Below are 22403 nucleotides of genomic sequence, written 5' to 3'. Positions count from 1 at the left end.
AAGTCCATGTGATCCATGAGGTGGGACCAGAGGGAAACCCGTTGTCGCCACCCACGGTCCTTGCCAAGTTCAGCAACCAGGTGGAATGTATAGTCAAGGACAAGGTGGAGATCACTTGGGAGGAGTGGAACAATGTCCCGGTCAACTACAAGACACATATCTGGGGTGAGGTGATGAGGAGCTTCCATTATCCCAAGGATGCTGATCTGAACAAGTGCAGGGAGTGGGTCATGCACGTGGCAGGAAGAGCCTTTAGAAACTTCAAGTCCATGCTGACCAGGTACTACCTGAAACTAGGCAAGTCACCCTGTGTCAAATACACTATGGTGAAGGAACATCACTGGGAAGAGTTCTGCAAACAAAGAACAATAGAAGAAGCAAAGGCAAAGAGCGCCAAGTTCAGCGCACTCGCGAAGAAGAACCTACACCCCCACCACTTGGGCATGACTGGGTTTGCTGGAAAGAGGCCCCAGTGGCGGGAGGAAGAAAGGGCTAGAGCTGCCGCCAGGCTTCTCGATCCGTACAACGGTGTAGACTTGAGGGCCAAGGACTTCATCTATGCCCGCAAGCCGAAGAAGCTCAAGGAGGGCGCGAGCAAGTTCAATGAGCCCAAATTCGAGGAGGTGGAGAGGGCTCTCATCGAGGCCGCTAAATCCAAGGACAGCTTTGAGGTTCGTAGGGGCCAGGACTTGCTGACCCTGGCGCTGGGAACCCCCGAGCACCGTGGCCGCGTCCGTGGCATGTCATCGAAGATGAGCTGGAACTCAGTGGAGTCATGGCAATCCGATGCTGCCACATACCAGTCAAGGCAGAGGTACAAGGAGGGCATCTTTCAGAAGGGCTATGATCAAGGCGTGGCCGAAATGATCAGCCGGTCCATAAAAGAAGCCTTCATGAGCAATGACCCAGATATGGTGTCGATGAGGTCATAGATGCTTCGCCAGGCTGGCGTGGCCGTGCCTCAAGTTCCATAAGGGCAGACACAAGGGCAGCCACTGCCAATGATCGAGGATCGCCCAAGGCACCCCGTCGACGACATCCGGGAACCCATGCGCGTCCACCTCACGATCCTGTTTCGGCAGGGTGAAAAAGTTGACCGTGGGTGAGGGTTACATGCACCCCAAAGAAGATATCAAAGATTTCAACCAAGACCAGATCCCTGCCAACTATGCTGCCGTGATACTTACATGGTATGCGACCGAATACGAAGAATTTGAAATGGAATATCCAACTGCAGAAGGGGTAACGATCCTTGGAGCTGCCATGGGTTCTGAAGTCCTATGGAACAAGGACGACATAGAGATCATTCTCTCGACGCCGACTTCTACGCCAACGGCGACACCTGCATCACAACCATCCGTTGCTGGATCTTGTCCCCCCGATGATCCGGATCACGGCGACGGCGATGACAAAGGCAATGGCGGGGATGACAAGGGAAGGAACTCACCCCGAGGCACAAGCCCTCACCCTCGTTCTCCTCCTCCAACAACAATTCCACCTCCACCTCCCGGCAGCCCATCTAAGGGCACGAGCAAAGGACCGAGAGGCACGGAGGAACCGGGGGCAAAGACACCGCCTGCTACCATTGCAAGCACAAGCCACTGTCCTCCACCGCCGGCGAAGACTAAAGGCGACCAAGGGTAGCTCACATACTCACTTGAGTTCGAAAGGTATGGTAGCGGCGAGCATAATTTGCTAATAACTTTTCTTTGCCATAATATGGTACTAACATTTCTATCCTAGGCCGAGATCACCTTTCCATCTATTTCCTGAATCGGATGACTGCCCCAGCCATTACGAGCATGGGAAGTTCATGATAACCAAGGCCCAGCTCGTCGATGAGGAAAGGTGGGAGACAAGGAGGTTTCATCTCTGGTACATGGAAGCGGCAAAAGCTGGCCTGCATGGTTTTCTAGTCAAGGTTGTGGCGGAGTACTTCCACTTGCCCGGCAACGATGTAGAACTCCCCGTGGTTTTCCACGACATGTATAGACTACTGCGGGAACAAGACCTTGACATCACCCAAGTCACCTTGTTCTCTATGTAAGTGATGAATTGCGAGTTTCACATATCACCTGCCTTTGAATCGGTCAAGACTACTTATATATGCCACGATGGCTTGTCCTTGCAGGTTGATGGCCTATATATCCAAGGAACTAAAACTTGATGTTATCTATCTATCTCCAATGCATATTGCTCAAAGAATCATCATTGGTTACCACCTAGATGACAATCATCCAACCATGAAAGACTTGACCAAGCGACAGAGAGAGGCGCACAGGAAGAAACTGATGGGCAATGAGAAGTTGAACATTTCAAAGTACATACTAGGAGCAATGAAGAAGATCAGGGGAAATGGGTGTATCCTAGCTGCCTACCACTTTGGGTAAGTCGAAGACATGCCTGTAGAGATAAGTGGGTAGCTAGCTAGTATTATTATTTCTCGTCGTAACCTGTATTTTGTTTCAATGGCGCAGCCAAGACCTCGAGGGTCACTGGGTTGCATTTATCATCTACCCTCAGGATGGCAGGGCCTGCGTATTTGATTCGTTGACAGTGCCAAACTTAAAAGGGTACAAGGCCTTTGAAGATTACCTCAGAGTGTAAGTGACTGAACTGTCTTCTCATATGCGTTCTAATGCCCTGCCTAATACTAGTACATTTCGTATAGCGCTTATAAGGAGTACGTGAAGGATCCTGAATGCTATGATCGAAGAACAGAGAATTTTAAGGCTAAGCATAAGAACCGCATCAAAATCAGACGCAACTTTTCGGTAAGTATTTGAAAGGTTTAATTGTGCTTTCCGTTCATATGCATTCTAATGCCTGTGTTGTAATGCTTGTGTATCGATCATACAGTGTGCCAAACAACCGGTAGGATCACAAACCTGTGGCTTCTACGCCTGTGAGTTCCTGAGGGCGTGCCAAGCAGTACAGCAGCAGTTGGAGGGTGCTCAAGAATGGATTGAACTGATGGAGAGACGTGCAGAGCACCCAACACTCCTTCAAGCAGACAAAGGCGGACATATGTAAGTTTGTCTTAGACAAATACATGCTTGAAGGGGGCACGTTCTTCAATGAGAACAGCCCGCTAGCGATTTTACCGGAGTACGAGAGGCTGAGGAAATGGCCCACGATGATGCGTCCGCAGGATTACTCCTTAGCGCATGTATAACGACTTTAATATGTAAATGTAATGAATTAACGATGACAATAACGACTAAGTGAATGTATATACATGTATATTATCTCATGTGTAATGCCTGCATACTTTTTAAGTTTAATCTGTGAAATCTGGATGTGATTTGAATTTGAATTTATATGCCTGCTGTATTTTTTTTAATTCAGGAAATAATTTACCGAGGCGGGCAAATAATAAAGCCCGCCACGGCTAATGAACATAACCGCGGCGGGCCACAAAAGCTGTCCGCCGCGGTAAAATAATTTACCGCGGCGGGCGGTGTAACGTGCCCGCCGTGGTAAAAGTATATTTACCGCGGCGGGCACGTTACACCGCCCGCCGCGGTTAAGCCACGATTTACCGTGGCCTCTAGGCCGCGGCGGACGGCTTTGCCCGCCGCGGAAAACCGAAAACGCCCGCCTCCAGTAAAGTTTGTGTAGTAGTGTATGCCATCATTAATAAATTCTTTTCAAGGCACTGCAGATGGAATTTTTGCTTATTCCATCATTACGAAATTCTTTCTGTCACACCTCTCTGTTATTTTGGGAACATTTGGCCTCTCTTTGGAGCAAATAGCTATACTTTGTAATCTTTTTAATTTTTTTGGGTCTTTTTTTCCTCTTTGGCCATGGTTACGCTGGTCGTGTGAAAATCTAGTGGAAAAGCTCATCGTTCGTTGTGACCAGTGAAGCTGTGAGGGCCTTGTATCTATTTTTAATAATGCTAGAAAAGTAAGAAGAAGAGAGAGAGAGTCAAGGCATCTTTGGCGTAGCTTGCTACTACAGTCCGCGGAGGTGTTGTAGTAAGTAAAGCCAAAAATAGTAATTGTTGCTAGTTGTTCATTTTGAGTAGAGACAAAAATAAATCTTTGCTGTAGTGTAGCTACATGAGCTGCAGCATGCCAGAGATCCATCGAATTGGGCCTAACAAACACATTAGCTATAGTTACGTCTAATTCAGTAGTGGGCCAAACTAGGCTAACCGACCTCGGGCCTCGGCCCGTGTAAGTGTATGCAAGCCCACAAACGAAACGGGCCTCTTGAGGGAATGGGGCCGCATGAGATCCGGACCGAGGAAGTAGGACGATGGACATTGGACACAGCGGCAGACTATATGTTGTGAGAGGCGTTGTTTATTGTCCTACTTGGAATATTATTAATTGACCACTGTCAAGGGTGTACGTGATGTCACTGTAGTGTGGACGTGCAAAAAGGCAGTACATACACACCACCAAATAATTAACAACCAAACTCCTCTCAAAAAAAAAAACCAAACACTAAAGGCTAGCTAGAGCCGAGAAAAATAATACCACTCTCTTCGCCATCTAGACACAAATACTTGACACTTTGATTAATACGGGCCAGACTTGTGACCGCCGATAGTTTCAAAATATTTCGTTTATTGGGAGCATGACGTTAAACGTAGTTTTGTCTTGTAAGTTATATTACCTTCGTAATACATGATTATTAGATAACTAGCCAGTACCCCGGGCGTTGCCGCGGGGAAGTGTTGCAGTTACAACTTAATAAGAAAGAAGTAAGAGAAATTATAGTGACTAAGATGAATACATTGAAATCATCTACTGGGTTGCATCATGAAGGTTCACAAAAATTTCTGAAGGTAGTATCCATAATTTTGGGGGGGGGGGGGGGGGGGGGCATAAAAATATCCCTTCAAATTAGGAATTTAAGTAGATCCAAGAATATGAACAATAAACCCATGTCACCCTGGATTGTGTTGTCTCAAACGCAGAATATTTGGACATGATATATCCCTTGTTGTTTGGTACCTATAAATGGAAAGCATGATTAGTTCTGCTGTTGCGGTTCTTACCTTCTCATGTAAATTGTCAAACAGAAAATGGCATTCATAAGTCATGCAGCAATCAGTATGGGCTATAGTCAATAGGAAGTCTATGTAGACATCTTGATGCTAAAAACAGTATAATGACGGAATTTGGAATCCCCTTCAGTGATTAAAATGGATAGCCACGAGATTATTGTGCCCAAAGTATTTAGATTGTGGCAGCAAGGAGGGGGGAATTAGCATAGCCCTTTAGAATGGATAACATGCAGGCGATCATCGAAGAATAAGCACATAGTAATGAACTGTAGTGAATGTTTTCATGAAGCCAAACAAACTTGAGAGCCATTTAGCAAAGATTTTTTAAACAAACTGCACACCTGTCATTAAGGAAGAATCGAATAGTTACCGGGTCCAACTGATGCTGGATTAACGCCATCTTGCTTCAAATGGAAGTTTGTACATGGACGTCCATACTTGCTAGTTCCCTAGAACACGAAGGAGTTGACCATAAAATTCAGTGGCCTATTCTTGATGCATGTGTAACAGCACCTAAGTTAGCCAGCAGCAAAGGTATTGTAAAAAAGCGACAAACTGTATTACCCTTGGTGCTGTAGCAACATCAGGATCAGCAATGGGTGGTGGCGTCGTGCTAGTGCCAACTGTTGAGTGTAGATGGGTAGTGTAGGAAATCTTACCATGAGTAATCGCATGAGTTTTCCTGGAGGAAAGGGAAGTAAAATAAAAAATATTGTACCCTTATTAGATATAGTGTCATTCTGTAGTGTATCCTACTAATTTGATATCACATTGGCAACGACCCATAACTATGCAGTCTGAAAATGTAGGCAGTGAAGACCTTAACACAAAACAGCGACACAGGACACTTCATTCCTAAACAAAGCTTTTCAAGAACATTGGGCTCAAATTTTGGATAGCGATGAAATTAACATGAGGTTTTTTTTACAGAATTTAGCAACAAATGAATCTAAGGATCAATATGCAGGTAATCCAAATAGAGCATGGAACATATAAACCATCTTTGAAAAAGCTGGAATGCAAACTCATTAATTTCATATCACATTTGCACATACCGGACTGCAGTAACTCATCGACATATGAATTATTTGAATAGAGTTAGCTGAACAGACCCTGCAAACCAATTTTTTGTTGAGGGCAGCCATAGGCTCGATCTAGATCGAGCATGAGAAACCCTTGCAATGTCATTTGTTTTGTACATAGATGAAAGGGAATGTTTGCTAAGTTATTAGAACTCTGGAACACCAATTATAAGTAGGTTAAAAAAATTAAAAAGTGAGATCACCTGGCAGCCCAACGCACATGAAGGACGGAGGCTGAAAATGTAGGCAGTAAAGACCTTAACACAAAACAGCGGCACAGGACACTTCATTCCTCAACAAAGCTTTTCAAGAACATTGGGCTCAAATTTCGGATAGCGATGAAATTAACATGAGGGTTTTTTTTTACAGAATTTAGCAACAAATGAATCTATCAATTTGTAATCTATTGCGCAAGCAATTAAGGATCAATATGCAGGTAATCCAAATAAAGCATGGAACATATAAACCATCTTTGAAAAAGTTGGAATGCGAACTCATTAATTTCATATCACATTTGCACATACCGGATTGCAGTAACTCATCGACATATGAATTATTTGAATAGAGTTACCTGAAGAGACCCTGCAAACCAATTTTTTGTTGAGGGCAGCCATAGACTCGATCTAGATCGAGTTTGAGAAACCCCTGCAATGTCATTTGTTTTGTACATAGATGAAAGGGAATGGTTGCTAAGTTATTAGAACTCTTGAACACCAATCATAAGTAGGTTAAAAAAATTAAAAAGTGAGATCACCTAGCAGCCCAACGCACATGAAGGACGGAGGCTGAGGCAGCGGAGGCCACGGCGGCCCTGCAGGCCGTGGCAGAGGCGGGCGGCGTCGCCGATGGCGCTCGCACTACGCGGCTCGGAGGGCAGGCCGGTGTGGCTGCGAGGCGGCGGCGCGGAGGGCAGGCTAGGGCGCCGGAGGGGACTGGAGCGCTGCGAGTTTGGGGAGGGCGGCCGCGAGGGTCGAAGAAGCTCCGGTGAGCGGCGCGACAACGGGGTAGGAGGTGCTGGAGATCTGGCGAAGGAGGGCGACTCAGGTGGGCTGCAGTGTCCGACGGCTTCTCTAGCGACGGCAGGAGTCGCGTCGAGGTGGCCCCAGCCGCGGGAAGGCGCGCGGGTGTGGGAGGCGGCGACGCGGAGGGGAAGCTGCGGTGGCGGAGGGGAAAGGGGCGGTGCTGCTCTCGTGCGGCGAGCTTTCTGGGAGGCGCCAAATCTATTCTTGATCGTTTACGTGGCTTGTAAGAGCAACTCCAACAGTTTCCCATCTCTCCTCCCCATCCTTCATTTTTTGGCAAATTGAGAAAAAACAACCTCCAACAGTTTCCCATCCCTCCTCCCCATCTTTGGCAAGTTCGGAAAAATGCCTCCCCAGCGCGCATATATGCGCGCGGGATACGACTTCGCATCCGGGGCTCTTCGTTTCTTAGCGGGGCTCTTCGTTCGCTTAGCGGGGCTCTTCGTTCGCTTAGCGGGGCTCTTCGTTTTATTAACGGGTTTTTTTATTTTACCAAGTCAAAAATGCCAAACTCTTGGAGATGGATTGTTTTTTTACTTGGCATATAATTTTGGGAGTTGGCAAATCACAAGATTTGCCAAGTAAAATTTGACAAACTCTTGGAGATGCTCTAAGGCGACTCATATTGTTTTACCGTGGGAGAAAAATATATGTCATAGTTCATAAATATGACTAATAGGATTCAGCGAGCAGAGTGATTATTTTTTAAGGACATACGCGAGGTGTGTGTAAGGGCAGTTTCAATGGCGTATTGACGATGGTTTCTATCCCCATTAAATAACTTGTCATGTAGGTAAAACGTTGACATGATAACGTAATTAACGAAGAAAGAGAACAAAAATTATAGAAATAGTTTCCTCATGAAGAAATCAGGTCTACTCTTGACCCAATGCACCAAGAAACCATGAAATCGCCATTAGGAAGAAACCACCAGTTTTTAGGAAGCTCGTGTCGCACTTCCATTGAAAAAAGAAGATAGAGTTGGGAGAGAGAAAGAGAAAATAATTATTACTCATAGAAACTATGGGTTGAAAAACAATACTTTTTTGGTGCGGTATCTATAGAAACTACTAATTTTTTTTTATTGGGACTGCCCTGAGTGAGGTGAGAGACGGACTGACAGGAGGAAGCGATGACGTGATCGGACGGACATAATGAATGGTAGATGTAACTATATTTTAACATAAGGAAAAATAGTAGTCAAAGGTAAAACTCTAATGACAGTAAAAGTCAATAAGTACAACTATTTATATAGCAGAAAAAAGTAGAAGCATCAGTCTATCTCCGGCCTAATCAAGCTTAGTGACTAACATCAGTTTATTAGCTACACACGCACTATGTTATACTCGCATTTCCAAATCGATCACGATTCACGTGGTCGGTGTCCTGTTGCCACTAAACAAAGCAATAGGATATATACTCGCTATTAGCCTAAGTATTGCCCTGTTCGTTTGGCTCATAAGTATTGTTGATTAATTTGTTGTGAGAGAAAAATATTATTTGTTGATTGAAAAAGTATGGTTTATAAGCTAAGTGAACATGGCTTATGTCACGGTCTCAAGCCTGATACTACCGTGGCAGAACCGTTCGAAATAACACATCTTTAGAGGCGCTCGTCTTCCACCAGACACTAAGCGTCCCGAAAGCAAGCTACAAACGGATTCCGTCGAGCACACCCTAAGAGAGAACTCGAATAATCTAAGTTTTTCCTCTAGGATCAAAAATAAGAATGAATTTACAATACTTAGTTCATTTCATACAACAAGAGTTCTTAGAAAATACATTATTACAATACTAAGTTCAAAGTGCGGAATTTAAATAATGGAATTATAATAAACATCTAACGATAGAATACAAGGATCCGTCTATGTCCACTAGAAAAATCCTCCATACAACATATACTCTTCAAGCTGCACCTGCAACAGGGATGAATAAACCCTGAGTACACAATGTACTCGCAAGACTTACCCGACTACTGTGAATAATTTTCCGACTCCGAAGAATATGATAATCTTTATGGTTTGCTGGGTTTTCTTTTTGCAAAAAACAATACTAGTAGTGAAGCCTTATGTATATTTCTTATTAGCAGTCATAATTAGTTCATTATCTAACCATTCTAGGTAAGCACCTGTTCTACTTTCAAGCAAAAGTTGAATAAATAGATCCATTTCACCATCTTTCATCTTTCAGTTCTTATTACAGTGCTAGAGTGTAGACAAGTCATACCGGATGACCTGGCGATTCACGAATCAATGTGCCCAGCTGGGTACCCCCGAAACACACGCCCCGCCTGTACCCCATGCACAAGCAGGACCAACCCATCACTCTTCTGTCAAGGGGTCCAGGTCTCCGTCGAAACTTGGACTTCAAGTCCCCACACCTAAGTCCTAGACTCAGTGTGGTGCTTAGATCTCCACCATCCCCGTCTTCAATCAGTCGGTCCGGAAAGAGCCAAAACCCATGATAAAAGAGCAACGAGCCTTCTCTGCTCCCATAAATAAGTATGTGCTCAGGATAATAAGTCCGTGACCTGACTAAAATACAATGCAACAGTCGGTCCTTAACCGACACAGACAGAAAAAACAATGTAATCAAGCTATGCCCCATTGGACACGGGACACAACCTCTTACACACATCAATACTCGTACCATATCCCTGCCTAGTCTCCATTTTCTTTCACCATTTTATCATGAGTGATAATAATAATCACCTATTGTGAGTAACGGTAGGTTACTTACGCTACCGATAGCCTAAGCATAGCAGCTACTCGACCTATGCTAGTAGGACTCATATGTAGGTTATCTATGCATGTAGTTTCCATAAAATGCCTGTAACGTAAATGCACATTACATATATATCCAGTGATTATTTAAAATAAGAGTTATGCACCGGAGCTTGCCTTGGACAGACGGGTGGTCAGCTATGTCAATCATCGGTGGCTCCGAGGCTTCCTCCTATACGAAGACCTCCTCCTCATACTCCTCAATCACCTCCTCGTATTTCTGCTCTCCAGTGGTCACGAACTCCACCAACGCGTTCTCTACATACATGCAATGATGATGCAATATTTAGTATTTTAGGAACAAAAGCTCTTAAAATAACAATACATCTACCAAGCTACTAAGCTAACTCTAATGACTAAGATGCTAAGCTACCCATCCTTTCCACTAAACAAGTATGAAACATTCAAGTATTATCTTAGCAACCAAAAATGTATTTCTTACTTTATTTACGATTTCATATATACCAAAACAAGAGTACTTAGCTACACTATTTATCAACCTATTCTAAGGCTACAAAAATTACAATGAGCACATAATAATACAATGAACCTACTGTAAAAATTTCATGGACAAAACTATTACCCATTTGCCATAAAATTTTCTACAAATATTAACCTAAATAATACTAAACACTCTCAATTGATTTAATAGGCCTCGGTATCAACTTAGACATGCATAAACTAACTATGCCATTAGATAGACAATATTTTTAGAAACTAAACAAAATTTATTTTACAATTTTGGGACATCTATGTGAATTGATATTAATTTTCAAAGTTCTACTTACAACATAAAATAATAAGCTATTTCTAATCCTTAAAAAGGAAAACGATTCCCTCCCGCGCGGCCCAACTCGGCCCACGCAAGGCGCGGCCCACACGCGCAAACGGCCTGCGACGGGGGAGCCCGCGCGCGCCGACCAACTTGCAAAAACGCCCTCGCATTCTTCAATAATACTACTAACACTATGTGTACTATTTCAACAGACTACGACTTTGCAACAAAACCCTCGCTCCTTCTCTCCCTAACCCAATTCTCTTAAATAAATTGACAAACATGGTTATGTCAAGCTGTTCTCAACGTGAAATTTTCTCTAAGTCTTGAATCAACTCTATTTCAGCTTGCATTTCTAAGCTATTAGAAATACCACTTAGCCATATCGTTTTTCAGTAGCAAGTATTTCATCACCCTCTACAAAGTTTGCACTCCCAACTTTATTTCAGTGTCACATACATGTTCTATAGTGTTCTTGTTCAATAAAAATTCGTGAATATCCTTACTTGCTAATTTCCTCAGTCGTGAAATGACTTTTCGTTTAAATTACAATGCTTTACTTGTTCATATTATCACATGCAATAACATTTAAACATGATGCTTATGACATGTTTTAGTAAGTGATTTACGGCGTAACACTGAGGGTGTTACAACTACCTCGCCTTTACACAATTAAGTTCTATAGTAACTGAGCTTTCGTTTGACGCCTAACTTTGCCCTGATGTGCTTAGGGCTTTGTGTGCAAGACTCCACCTCCACCGGCTTCGCTTTATTAGAGTTTTCAATTATCAATGACCGGGAGGTGTACTACATACAATATGTACAATTTAGAAAAAAATTGGCTGAGTACCATTAAAAGATGTCAACTTTAGCAATGTATCGTTAAAAGATCATCTCTTTGCTATCTAGCATCGAAAGGTCACCACGTTATTGGTTTCTACCACATCCGTGACCTTTGCTAACTTTCCATGTATTTCCGTTCTTCAAGTCGTCTTCTTTTGAAGGTCTTCCCTCGTCTAACTCAACCTCGCAGCTCCCGCCTCCCGATCGACGCTGTGGCAGAACCGCCTGAAATAGCGTACTTACAGAGGTGCCCGTCTTCCACCAGACACTAAGTACCTCGAAAGCAAGCTACAGTGAGCAGTGTCCATCGGGCACACCCCGAGGGATAACCCGAAAGATCCACATTTTTCCTAAGGATCCAATAATGAGAACGAGTTACAATACAAGTCCATTTCATACATATGAGTTTCTCAAAAAGTACATTATTACAATACCAAATACCAGAGTGCGGAATGATAAACAACAGAATTTAAAAATAACATCTAGCGGTAAGGGGGCGAGAAATCCATCTGAGCCCACCAGAAGGATCCTCCACACAAGGTACTCTTCAAGCATCATCTGCAACAGGGGTAAATAAACCCTAAGTACACAATGTACTCGCAAGACTTATCCGACTAGTGGGAATAATTTCTTGACTTCAAGGAATATGATAAGCTTTATGGTTTGCTGGTTTCTTTAGCAGAAAGCAATACTAATAGTGAGTCCTTATTTATGTATTATTATTATCAGTCATATTAAGTTATCATCTATCCAGTCTATATAAGCACATGTTCTACTTTCAAGCAAGAGTTGAGCAATCAGTTATATTTCTTCTCCTTTTCCACTTTCAGTTCTTACTACGGTGCTAAACACGAGACAAGCCATACCGGATCGCCTAGCGATTCGCGAATCAATATGCCCAGCTGGGTGCCCCGAAAACACACGCCCCGCTTATACCCCAAGCACAAGCAGGACTAACCCATCACCCTCCTGTCCTGGGTGTCCAGGTCCCCGTCTAAACTTGGACTCCAAGCCCCCACATCCTGAGTCCCGGACTCAGTGTGGTGCAAGGACCTCCACCACCTCTTCTTCCCATCAGTCGGTCCGAAAAGAGCCGGATCCGCGACAAGAGAGCAACAAGTATTCCCTACGCCCATACCCAAGTATGCGCTCGGGACAATAAATCTGTGACTTGCCCACGATGCCTTATGCAACGACCGGTCCTTAATCGACACAGACAGGGAAAAAGTGTAACCGAGCTATGCCCTGTTGGCCACAGGACACAACCCTTTACACCTACCAATACCCAAACCATATCCCTGCCCGGTCACTAGTTACATTTCCATCATTTTATCATGAGTGTTCATAGTTTATTACCTATTTGCGAGTAACAGCAGGTTACTCACGCTACCGATATCCTGAGCATAGCAGCTACTCGACCTGTACTAGTAGGACCCATGGGTAGATATATTTATGCATGTAGTTTCCATAAAATATCTGTAACTTAAATGCACATCACATGTATATATTCAGTGATCATAAAAATATGGGTTATGCATCGGGGCTTGCCTTGGGCAGGTGCCGGGTCAGCAAGGTCAGTTCCAACAGGCTCCTGGGCTTCCTCCTGTGCGAAGATCTCCTCCTCGTATTCCTCGATAATCTCGTCGTACTCTGGCTCGCCGATGGGCACGAAGTCTACTGGTTCGTGATCTACATGAAATGATGATGCAATGTTTAATAATATAACAACAACAGCTCTTAAAATAGGAGTACATCGATTTACTACTAAGCTAGGGCTATCGACCACGGTGCTAAATCATCTATTGCTATCGACAACAAGTAGCAAGTAAAACATTCATCGTTATTCCAGCAACTATCGGTATTTTACTCCTAACGTCGATTTACGCTATATTCCAATGAACAAGGGTAATAGCTATTTTATTTCAACAACACCTCTAATGCTAAAAATTACAGCGAGCACGCAACATCCTCGGGAACCTACTGTAAAATTTTCAAAGCTAACACTATTACTGATTTGCCACAAGAATTCCTACAAATATTAATCTACCTAATACTAAGCTTTATAATTAGAATTTATGAGCCTATGATCATAACAGCTAACTGTGAACTAACTACACTAACAGATAGATGGTGTTTTTGTGAACCTAACAAAATTAGTTTCACTATTTTTGGACAACTACTCAATTTACTACGAATTATCGAAGTTCAGTTCATAACCAAAATAAATAAACAATTCTAATTTACTGGAATTGAGGACACCGAATCTCCACTTCGGCCCAACTTGCGCAGCCTAGCCCGCCCTAGCGCGACGCGTGCACCGACGCAGCGCGGCCCAGCCGGCCAACGGCCCGCGATGAGGGGAGACCCGCGCGCGAAGGCAAATATGCACGGGCACCCCCAAAGCACTACGTAATCCCAGCGAGCTCAAGGACACTATTTCCCCAATCTAAGCTTTTACAGCTACACCCTCCCTTTTCTCCTCCTTCACCGCGGCGAAGTCCCTAGCCCCCGGGCGTGCACCGACGCGACGGCGCGGGCACTGGACGAACACGCTGGCGCCACCTGACCTCCCACTACTCAACTAAGAGACTGATGATTACCTTGGAGACAAAACATGGTGGCTGGAAGTGCTACGGTGGACAGGGGCGTCGTCCCGAACTCCCTCCCCGGCGGTGGCCCTTGACCTGCAAAGGCGGGCGCGTTCCCGTAAGCAACAACGAAGGCAAAGCCAACACATGAGCTAGCGAGCACCAGGGAGTGCTCACGGATACCTTCGCATTGACGGTTCAGACGGAGGTGGTCTGAGCAGAGCTGGCCACGTGCGCGCGAGGTGGTGCGGCGGTGCCCTATGGTGGCACGGCTGCGCCAGAGACTGCTACACGGTGGCAGGGCTTAAACTAAGGGAGCACGGTGACACCCGACTGGAGGAGAGGCTAGTAGCACGAGAGATTGGACCAAGATGCTTTGGTGGTGGTGGTAGCCGACGGCGCAGGCCCTCCCGGTCTTAAGGACCCAAGGCGTGGCTTTTCAAAATTCGGGCCTATGGCGGAGCTACAGTCGGCGACGCGGGGTCGGTAGGGCAGCAGGCTACCTAGTGGAGTTGGAAACGTGCTCAATTTGAAACGAGGCACTGCTGCCACGACGAATTAGAAAGAAGCGTCTCTCGGTGGTCATGGAGACAGCGGAGGCAGGGGAGGTCATGGCGCGGCTTGGCTCGGTACGACTGCAGTCGTCAACGCAATAAACAAGCAGCGCCACGAAGGGGAACATCGAGACGTGCGGGATGTGCCCCAGATGGCTGTCCGCACGGTTGCTGCCGCAAGGCGACGAGGTACGGCACGGCAACGCAGAGGGCAACGCCAGACAAGGACGGCACAGCGCGAGCGACGTGGAGGTGATGGGGGAAACAGGCCGTCGTCCTTCACGCAAGCAGCCAAGTGGAGTCAACGGAGCAGAGCCGGGCTTGGCCGCTGGCGACGTGCAGCGCATGACCCGGTGTGTCTCCGACCAAGGCAGGGCAAGGCGCTGGCAGGGCTCGGCCGGTGTCCAAGGCGCAGTGCGTCAGCTGGCGAGGTAACCCGCACGCCAGCGAGGGCAGCAAGCAACCAAGGCAGCAGTGCAGGACATGCGCGCGTCGTGTCCCGGCGGCAAGGAGACGTGGCCTGCGCCTCGGCGCGCAGGGCGAGCCAGCCGTGGCGGCAGGCGAGCAGCAGCGGGGCTGTGGCCAGCGGCAGCGGGTGTGGCCCGCGCGGCAGGGCGCGCTGGCAAGCCAGCGGGGGCGGTGACCGTGCCCAGGGCTCAGCTAGGTGCCGTGCACGATTTTTAAAGCAGGCAGAAACTTGTACACGATGCTCCAAAAGCCGAACTAACTATTCGATGCATAAGAGGGTACGTTGGGCTATCTAACGGAGCCAAGATATCGTACCACATCCTAAGCCGATCGCTCTACAACCATCGCCAAAGGTGGCTTTGTCGACCCAGTTGTAAACCTACGCGAAACGACGTCGCCCCAAACGATTTCACATCGAATCTCCATTTTGACCTATGAACACACTATCTAACTATCCTTGCCCTCGACTAGCTAACCATCGCCGTTCACAAAACGTTCTTTAGCCTTTTTGTTTCAAGAACAATTCGATTAGAGCAATATTATATGAAACGTAACCATGGTCTCATGTTTCGTATGAATGTTTCAAGTGCCGAACATCGAATTATAAGTCCTGTCATACACATATGCACATAATTCAGATGCTTATGAAATATTTAGCAGGAATAATACAATGTAACATAGAGGGTGTTACAGACGCGGTCGACATAAACGGGGTCCTCAGACGCTGCTAGAGAACGACCAGCTGGGCGCCGAGGTGGGCCGCGGCGGCGCGTTCCAGGGCAGGAGCAAGGGGCCCATCACCTTCTCCTCGACCTACAAGTGCTACCCCAACTTCGATGCCTACTATGGCTGCACCACCGCCGCCGGGGGCCACGGCATCCATAACAAGCGGCGCGCGCCGATGTGGTGCGACCGCATCCTGTGACGTGGCACGGGGCTTAGGTAGACCCGGTACGGCCGCTATGAGTCCGGCTGTCGGACCACCGCCCCGTCTGCCCCGTCTTCACGGTGGAGGTGGACGCGCCTAGGAACAACTTGCTCAGGAGCTCCTTCATGTCCAAGAGGTTCGACAGGGTTGGCAGGAGCCCCACCGACCACCTGCTCCGCACAAGGACGACGTCAACAACGCTAGTTGCCTTGGACTCTCCGACGAAGAACTGCAAAGCAAAGTCAAGCGGGAGCATGAGCGTAGAAACCACATGAGCAGATAAAACACGGGTGGTTAAACAACGTTGGTGGCAACACCTTGCCGGATCCAGCCATGGCGACGACATGCTGGGCGTGGCGACGACGGTGTAAGCAGTCGATGCGAAGGGACCTGCGCCCCCGTCTTCGCCACCCATCCTCGCGCGTACAGATGTTGGTGCTGCGCCAGGCCACTGAGAGCGGGACCGGCGCCCACGCCTCCTCCGGCGCCGTCATCTCGGCCGGTGAGGGACGACGTGATTGAGTTCAGCAAGCATAGGGGGTAGATGCTGGGCACGCTGCCGCCGTCATTCTCTGGAGGGGTCGCTGTCAAGCTTGACTACGGGGGCACAGCGCCTGGCGGGCTTCGCGCACTCCAAGTCCTCGACGACCCTCGACCGCGTCGAGTGGGAGGCTGGGAGCTGCGAGGTTGAGTTAGATGAGGGAAGAGCTTCGAAAGAAGACGAGTCGAAGAACAGAGATACACAGAACGTTAACAAAGGTCACGGAATAGTAGAAACCAATAACGTGGTGACCTTTCAGTGCTAGATAGCAAAGATGTGATCTTTTAATGGTACATTGCTAAAATTGACATCTTTTAATGGTACTTAGCTAATTTTTCCTATAATTTATTGACCTGTTTAGCTGGATGCCTGTCCAAAAATGGACGTCTGAGATACATGTGGTAAGTTTTTTCGGCCACCAACCAAACATGCCAACGTGTATGTGTAGTAAGAGGTAACCTTCTTGACCAATAATGTGGCATGCGGCATTTGGCATTTGGCATGAAACTTGAGGCAGCACATATGAAACCAAATGTGACATATATATACTACTAAACAATGAAATGAAATTGATCCTATTCCACTACATATAATATAATATATAAACTGAGATTTGAACAACCTGATCGCACCAAACCAATACATTCTGCGCTATTAATTTCTTAAGACGTACGGAAATTTCACCTGAACCCATTCATTCCATCAGTAGGAGTACTTACTACTACTGCTACTAGTAATGCGTATCTACATGAAAAACGTGAATTTCATGATTGTTCTTTTTAGTTTTTAAATTTAAAAGGGGATCGGATCTCATGGTCGCATTGAATCCATTCTTCACACGTTGAAGATGGTATTTGGTCGTCTCGGTTCGTTTGTTTAATTATTTGCTCCGCTCTGACTCGATCTTAGAGCAAGAAAGATTCCATAGTCCTGCAACTATACTTCTATATATTAAGTTGACAGCGTCTTTGCGTGACTATATACTAATCAATTTTCTTGCGGTTTCGGAAGGGTACATGCGGCAGGGCATCTTAGGGCATGTACAACCTAAGAGGCGCTTAAGGAAAGAGAATAATCAACAAACTACTTAAGAGCCTTAACCTACAATGGGAAAAGCTAGAATTGCTTGCTAATCTGCCGCTACCATGCGTGTAACCGTAAGTTTCTGGGGCAAAAGATCCCCTGGCGCCGGCTGCTTGCCTAGGCAGCGACGCTCACTCTAAGCGCCCTGCCAAATGTCCATGGTGGCAAATAAAGATGCAACTGCTGATAAGCGCCTAGCTAAGCAGCGGCGTTGTACGTGGCCTTAAGTTAAACAAAGGATCACTACAGAATCCCATATGCGCAGGTAGATTATAATAAGTATTTTTAAGCATCAATAATCATTAGTAACAACAAACTGAGGGTACCTAGCTTAATTAGTTAGGCTCCTTGTGGTGTAACATGCTCTAGCGGCCTTTAAAATGCACATTCACATACATGAGCTAGCCAGCTAGGCTTATGCTATGTCACAGGTCCAACTAGACATGTTTGCTGACATGGTGATCCGCGCTGGCATTAGCATAAACGTGTCATCTAGGTCCTTAAACTTTTAAAATGAACATCCACATAAACGAAGGTCTAGGCAATACCCGTTTACTGACATAGCTTGCTGCAGGGGCAATGTAGGAACTAACAATTAGGATAACAAATGCGGCAACATACAAATTATCAATTAATATAACAAATGTGGCAACATAAATTCAATCTATTTCAAGCCTAAATAAAACCGATCAACTTTAATTGAATCATCAATGTCCCTAAAAAATAGTAAACCCTACCACCTCTGTGACTACATAGGTACCATTTTTAGTCCCTAATCAAGCTATTAATTAATTTAACTAACAAAACATTAAGAATTTATAATTAAAATCAACAAATTGAAATAAAATAGTTGGCAACGATAAATATTCAACACAATTCACAAAATAAATTATTTTACCATTCTAGGTCCAAACTTAATCCCCATTCAAAAATCAATTAGTGGTCCATATAAATCAAGACGTGTTGACTAAATAAGGGAATAATTTTGTTGACCTACTCAATTTACCCTAGATCCTCTAAAGATCCGATCTAATGTCTTCTCTTATTTCCACAACCATGTATTGAGAGAGAACTAAATACCTAATTAATCAATTAATCTAGCACTAAACTTTAAAAAAGATGTTTGGAATGACATGAGCTTACCTTCTAGAGTCACCTCCTACAAGGAAATCAAGAGCAAAATCTCCACCCTTAGATTTGTAATTTTAGAGTTGCTCCTTTCTAGCTTCGCTTCTCCTTGGACTATGATTCTATCCCGAGCAGGAAGGAGGAGACAGCTCAAATTCTGGACGCTATTTCTAGATGCGAGTGGAAACATCACCAGCCTCTAGAAATCGGTTTACAGGGGGTAGCTCGTGTTTACAACCGCTTTTGAAAAGGGCCCTCACGATCTTGGAAGCACGATTTTGAGAAGGCGGATGGTCTTACCAATGACTTCTAAAAATGGAGAGGCTGGACTATTCACATATAAAAATAGATTTAATTTTCAGAGAGTATGGAGTATTTGCTAAGGCCAATGAAGGTCTCTATCGAGATGGATCTTGATGGAGTTGCCTGTTTAAAAACACCTTTAAAAATAGTTTTTTGAACTTTTTTATTATGATTGGGGAGGCGTCAGGAAGCGTTAGATGTGTCTATGATTGGTGGACCCATATGAGGGAAGACGTTGAGAGGCGTCAATGAGAGAGACGTCGGGAGGCGTTAGATGCGTCTATAGTCGGTGGGCCCATATGCGCCATAACGCCTCCCAACGCCTGAGGATTAGGACTTCAAATAAAAGAGTGGCAATTCCTTTTTTATAGTTAATTTTTTTAATCAAGGGTAAAACGGTAAATCCACAATTGTAAAAATAATATTTTAAATAGTATAGTTGGGATGTATGATTTAAGTACGATAGTTGGATGAATATTTGCTTTTAAAAAAAGATGAATATTTTCGTCTTGTTAGGGTTCATTCACCGCCGTCTCTGTATTCTCCGTCTCTGTGCCGCCGCCGTCCGGCGCCGTTGATCTATCCACGGGAGGACCTCGACGCGCTGCGCCGCTCCTGCATCGTCTCCATCGAGATCCGAGCCCGACCCCTTCTCACCAGCCCTCAGCTCCCCAACCGAGCACGTGGAGGCCGCGCGCGGTGACTGCCCTCCCGGTCATGGCGGCGACGGTCGTCCCCGCTGCCCGGGGGGTGCGGGTGGTGAGGTGCGCGCGTCCACGGACGCGGCGGTCCGTGGTGGCGAAGCTAGAGGGCGGGCTCGGCAAGCCAGTGCCCACCACCAACTGCCGTGCCTGCTACGAGTACGAGCGCCGCAAGGGCTGCTCATGTGTGGTGGGCGACGAGGAGGAGGACGGCGTCGATGACCTGGAGGGCGAGTTTAGCCTGCAGGACGGCGGCGCAAGGCAAGTTGGAGGGACCAGGGGCGCACGCACATTCGCTCAATCGCTCGCATAGCAGCTCAGGAGCTCGGTGGCGGCGCTCCAATCCAACTCGCGGCGGCGCTCCACTACTCCAGGCCGGCAGGGCATGCTCCTTGTCTCCCCTCTCTGGCTCCCTGTCCCTAGCCCCTAGCCCCCAACGCCGGCGGCCAGCGAGCGGCGGCGGGCGGCCCTGCGCGCAGTTGGGGGAGGAGATGAAGCGATTGGGGGAAGAGATGAAGCTGGAGCCGGCGATGCGTCTAGCACGGCGAGGAAGTCGGCAGCTCCAACTCCATTGAGCCTGAAGCGGTATAAGAAAATAGGTGCCGCCCTTAATCCATTATCCATTGCAAATTGTTAGTCAAATAAATAGATAAAGATTGATCTCTGACTAGTGAAATCAATTCAATGGTTAATTGGTTTTGCATATTTGAAAAGCTTTTTTCCTAGTACAAATTCCGCAAGTGATTGGTTACAGCAGTATGATTGGTTGGAATGTAGTGTGGCTAAGGATGCAGCATTTTGCTTCTGCTGCTTTCTTTTTAAGTAAAAGCCCTTAGAAACATATTTTGGTCATGATGCATTCAGTAAAGAGGGGTATATTAATTGGATTACAATATAGATAGGGTATACATACATAGTTAGACTGATATATCGGCCAAGTTTTGTATCTGTATGTAGCGATCTGTCCTTGCTCATATTTTCGGCTGGGTCCGCCACTGCTCAGGGCGCAGATGAGCTACAGTCGTGGCGGGGACGCGTATCCCAGCTTCAGCCCCGTCCCCAATGTGCCGCTCCTCACCAACGGCCAAATGGTACACACCTGCTGCTCTCCTCTTCCTCTGCAGCAACTTGCCACCTACCTTGGTTCCTCTTCATCAGACCATGTGCTGCTTTTCTGTTTTCTTGATAATTTTCAGTTACAGTATGCATTTCCCTTTTGATTTGCTGGTTGAGCCTAACCAAGGCAAATAGTCACCGTAAGCAAGGCAATGTCTGATGTTGTTCCTGGTCCTATCTAATTCTCAATTGTGCCTAGCATCAGGGCAGCAGTAACCTGATGCTTGTGTGTACTTCTAATTTTCAGAGCTTCCACAAGGTGGATGGCAAGTTGCTACAGAGGAAGAGGAGAGCAGCAGATGGTAGAGCAGTTGATTCAATATTTATAATGGCTCTGAGTCAGAATTTTGTTATAGATGGTGCTTCTAGAAAACACCTTCGAGTATGTTTACAAAAAAACTGAGAAGCCGATATATGTATAGTTGATGGAATCAGTGGGCATCCTGCTTGCATCCTTGACATAGAACCTAGTACTCAGGTTTCTTCTTGGCACTAAAAAACCATTGTTTTACACTGACCATTTCTTGGTAGAACAATCTGTTAACTTAAATTGTTGGGGTGCATTTGTTCATTCATAATTGTAGGTTGTTTCGTGCCAATCTACTGATGACGTGCAGAGGTTCATGAGGCAGATTGTGCCGCAGCACTTCTCTGGAAAATCCCATGGGCAACACCTGAGTACATGATGTTGATAAATTAATTGATTGCGAAATATTTGGAGCGACCTGGGAAAAGACTTAGTATTTGGTGTGGGCCACGGTCTTGTCACAAGAACACGTGAATGTTCAGCATGTATAGGCCATAGGTGTTTTCTGTGAAGGTCTTCTGGAAATTTTCAGGAACTTTGTTGTATATGGTAGATATATGCTGTATCAACAGATAAGAAATGTCTATTTAGATTGGAATGATTTTATATGTAGCACAATAGTGATTGGTTGGAAAATAACAGGGCAAACTTAGAAGTGACACAAATTCATACATCTAATCACTGAAGTAGGGATGCATCATTTACGTGTAACCTTTGACTCATTTTGAACCCGGTTGCCGATTGCAGTCGGAGTACGGGGCTGGCCTCCATCTGCCGCTGTATCCATAGTGCCGATTCCAGATGATGGATTACTTGGCTGGCCTCTATCTTCTGCCGTAGCCATTGCCGACGAGATGAAACGAGAAAGTAGAGATGAGAAACTAGAGAGAGGATGCAGTTTGTGAAGGTTGCTGTAGGGTTGCTACGATCAGGAAAGAGCAACTGCGATCCTACAATTATGGAGGCCACGTTCTCTAGACGGGAGTTTCCAAACGAAGTGCACCCTACTGCTAAGCCGCGCGGCCCATGTAAGCCCGCAAGGGGAGACAGGAGGCCCAAGCCGAGCGGCCCATGGGCGGCGTGCATGCGGTCGTGGCCGAGCTTAAGTGGCGCCGCCGCCGCGTAGACACAGTGCCTGGCGAGCGTGCGCTCGTGCTT

General features: G+C 46.1%; 1 long non-coding RNA gene across 3 annotated transcripts; it reads right to left on the bottom strand.

The window, feature by feature from the left end:
* Positions 1 to 4697: 4697 nt before the first annotated feature.
* Positions 4698 to 7737, bottom strand: LOC136463767 (uncharacterized). Of its 3 annotated transcripts, XR_010761080.1 has the most exons (5): positions 6860 to 7737; positions 6677 to 6750; positions 5588 to 5705; positions 5394 to 5472; positions 4698 to 4970 (listed from the first exon to the last, which is right to left on the bottom strand). It is a non-coding gene; the product is annotated as an uncharacterized lncRNA (long non-coding RNA). The 3 variants fall into 3 exon arrangements; XR_010761081.1 differs by having other exon boundaries at positions 5365 to 5472; positions 5588 to 6750; XR_010761079.1 differs by having other exon boundaries at positions 5588 to 6750.
* Positions 7738 to 22403: the final 14666 nt, after the last annotated feature.

The sequence above is a fragment of the Miscanthus floridulus genome, chromosome 7 (assembly GCF_019320115.1).
Source record: "Miscanthus floridulus cultivar M001 chromosome 7, ASM1932011v1, whole genome shotgun sequence".
NCBI classification, from domain to species: Eukaryota; Viridiplantae; Streptophyta; class Magnoliopsida; order Poales; family Poaceae; genus Miscanthus; species Miscanthus floridulus.
The sequence above is the reverse complement of the archived record's forward strand: the minus strand, read 5'-3'. Positions and strand labels throughout refer to the sequence as shown.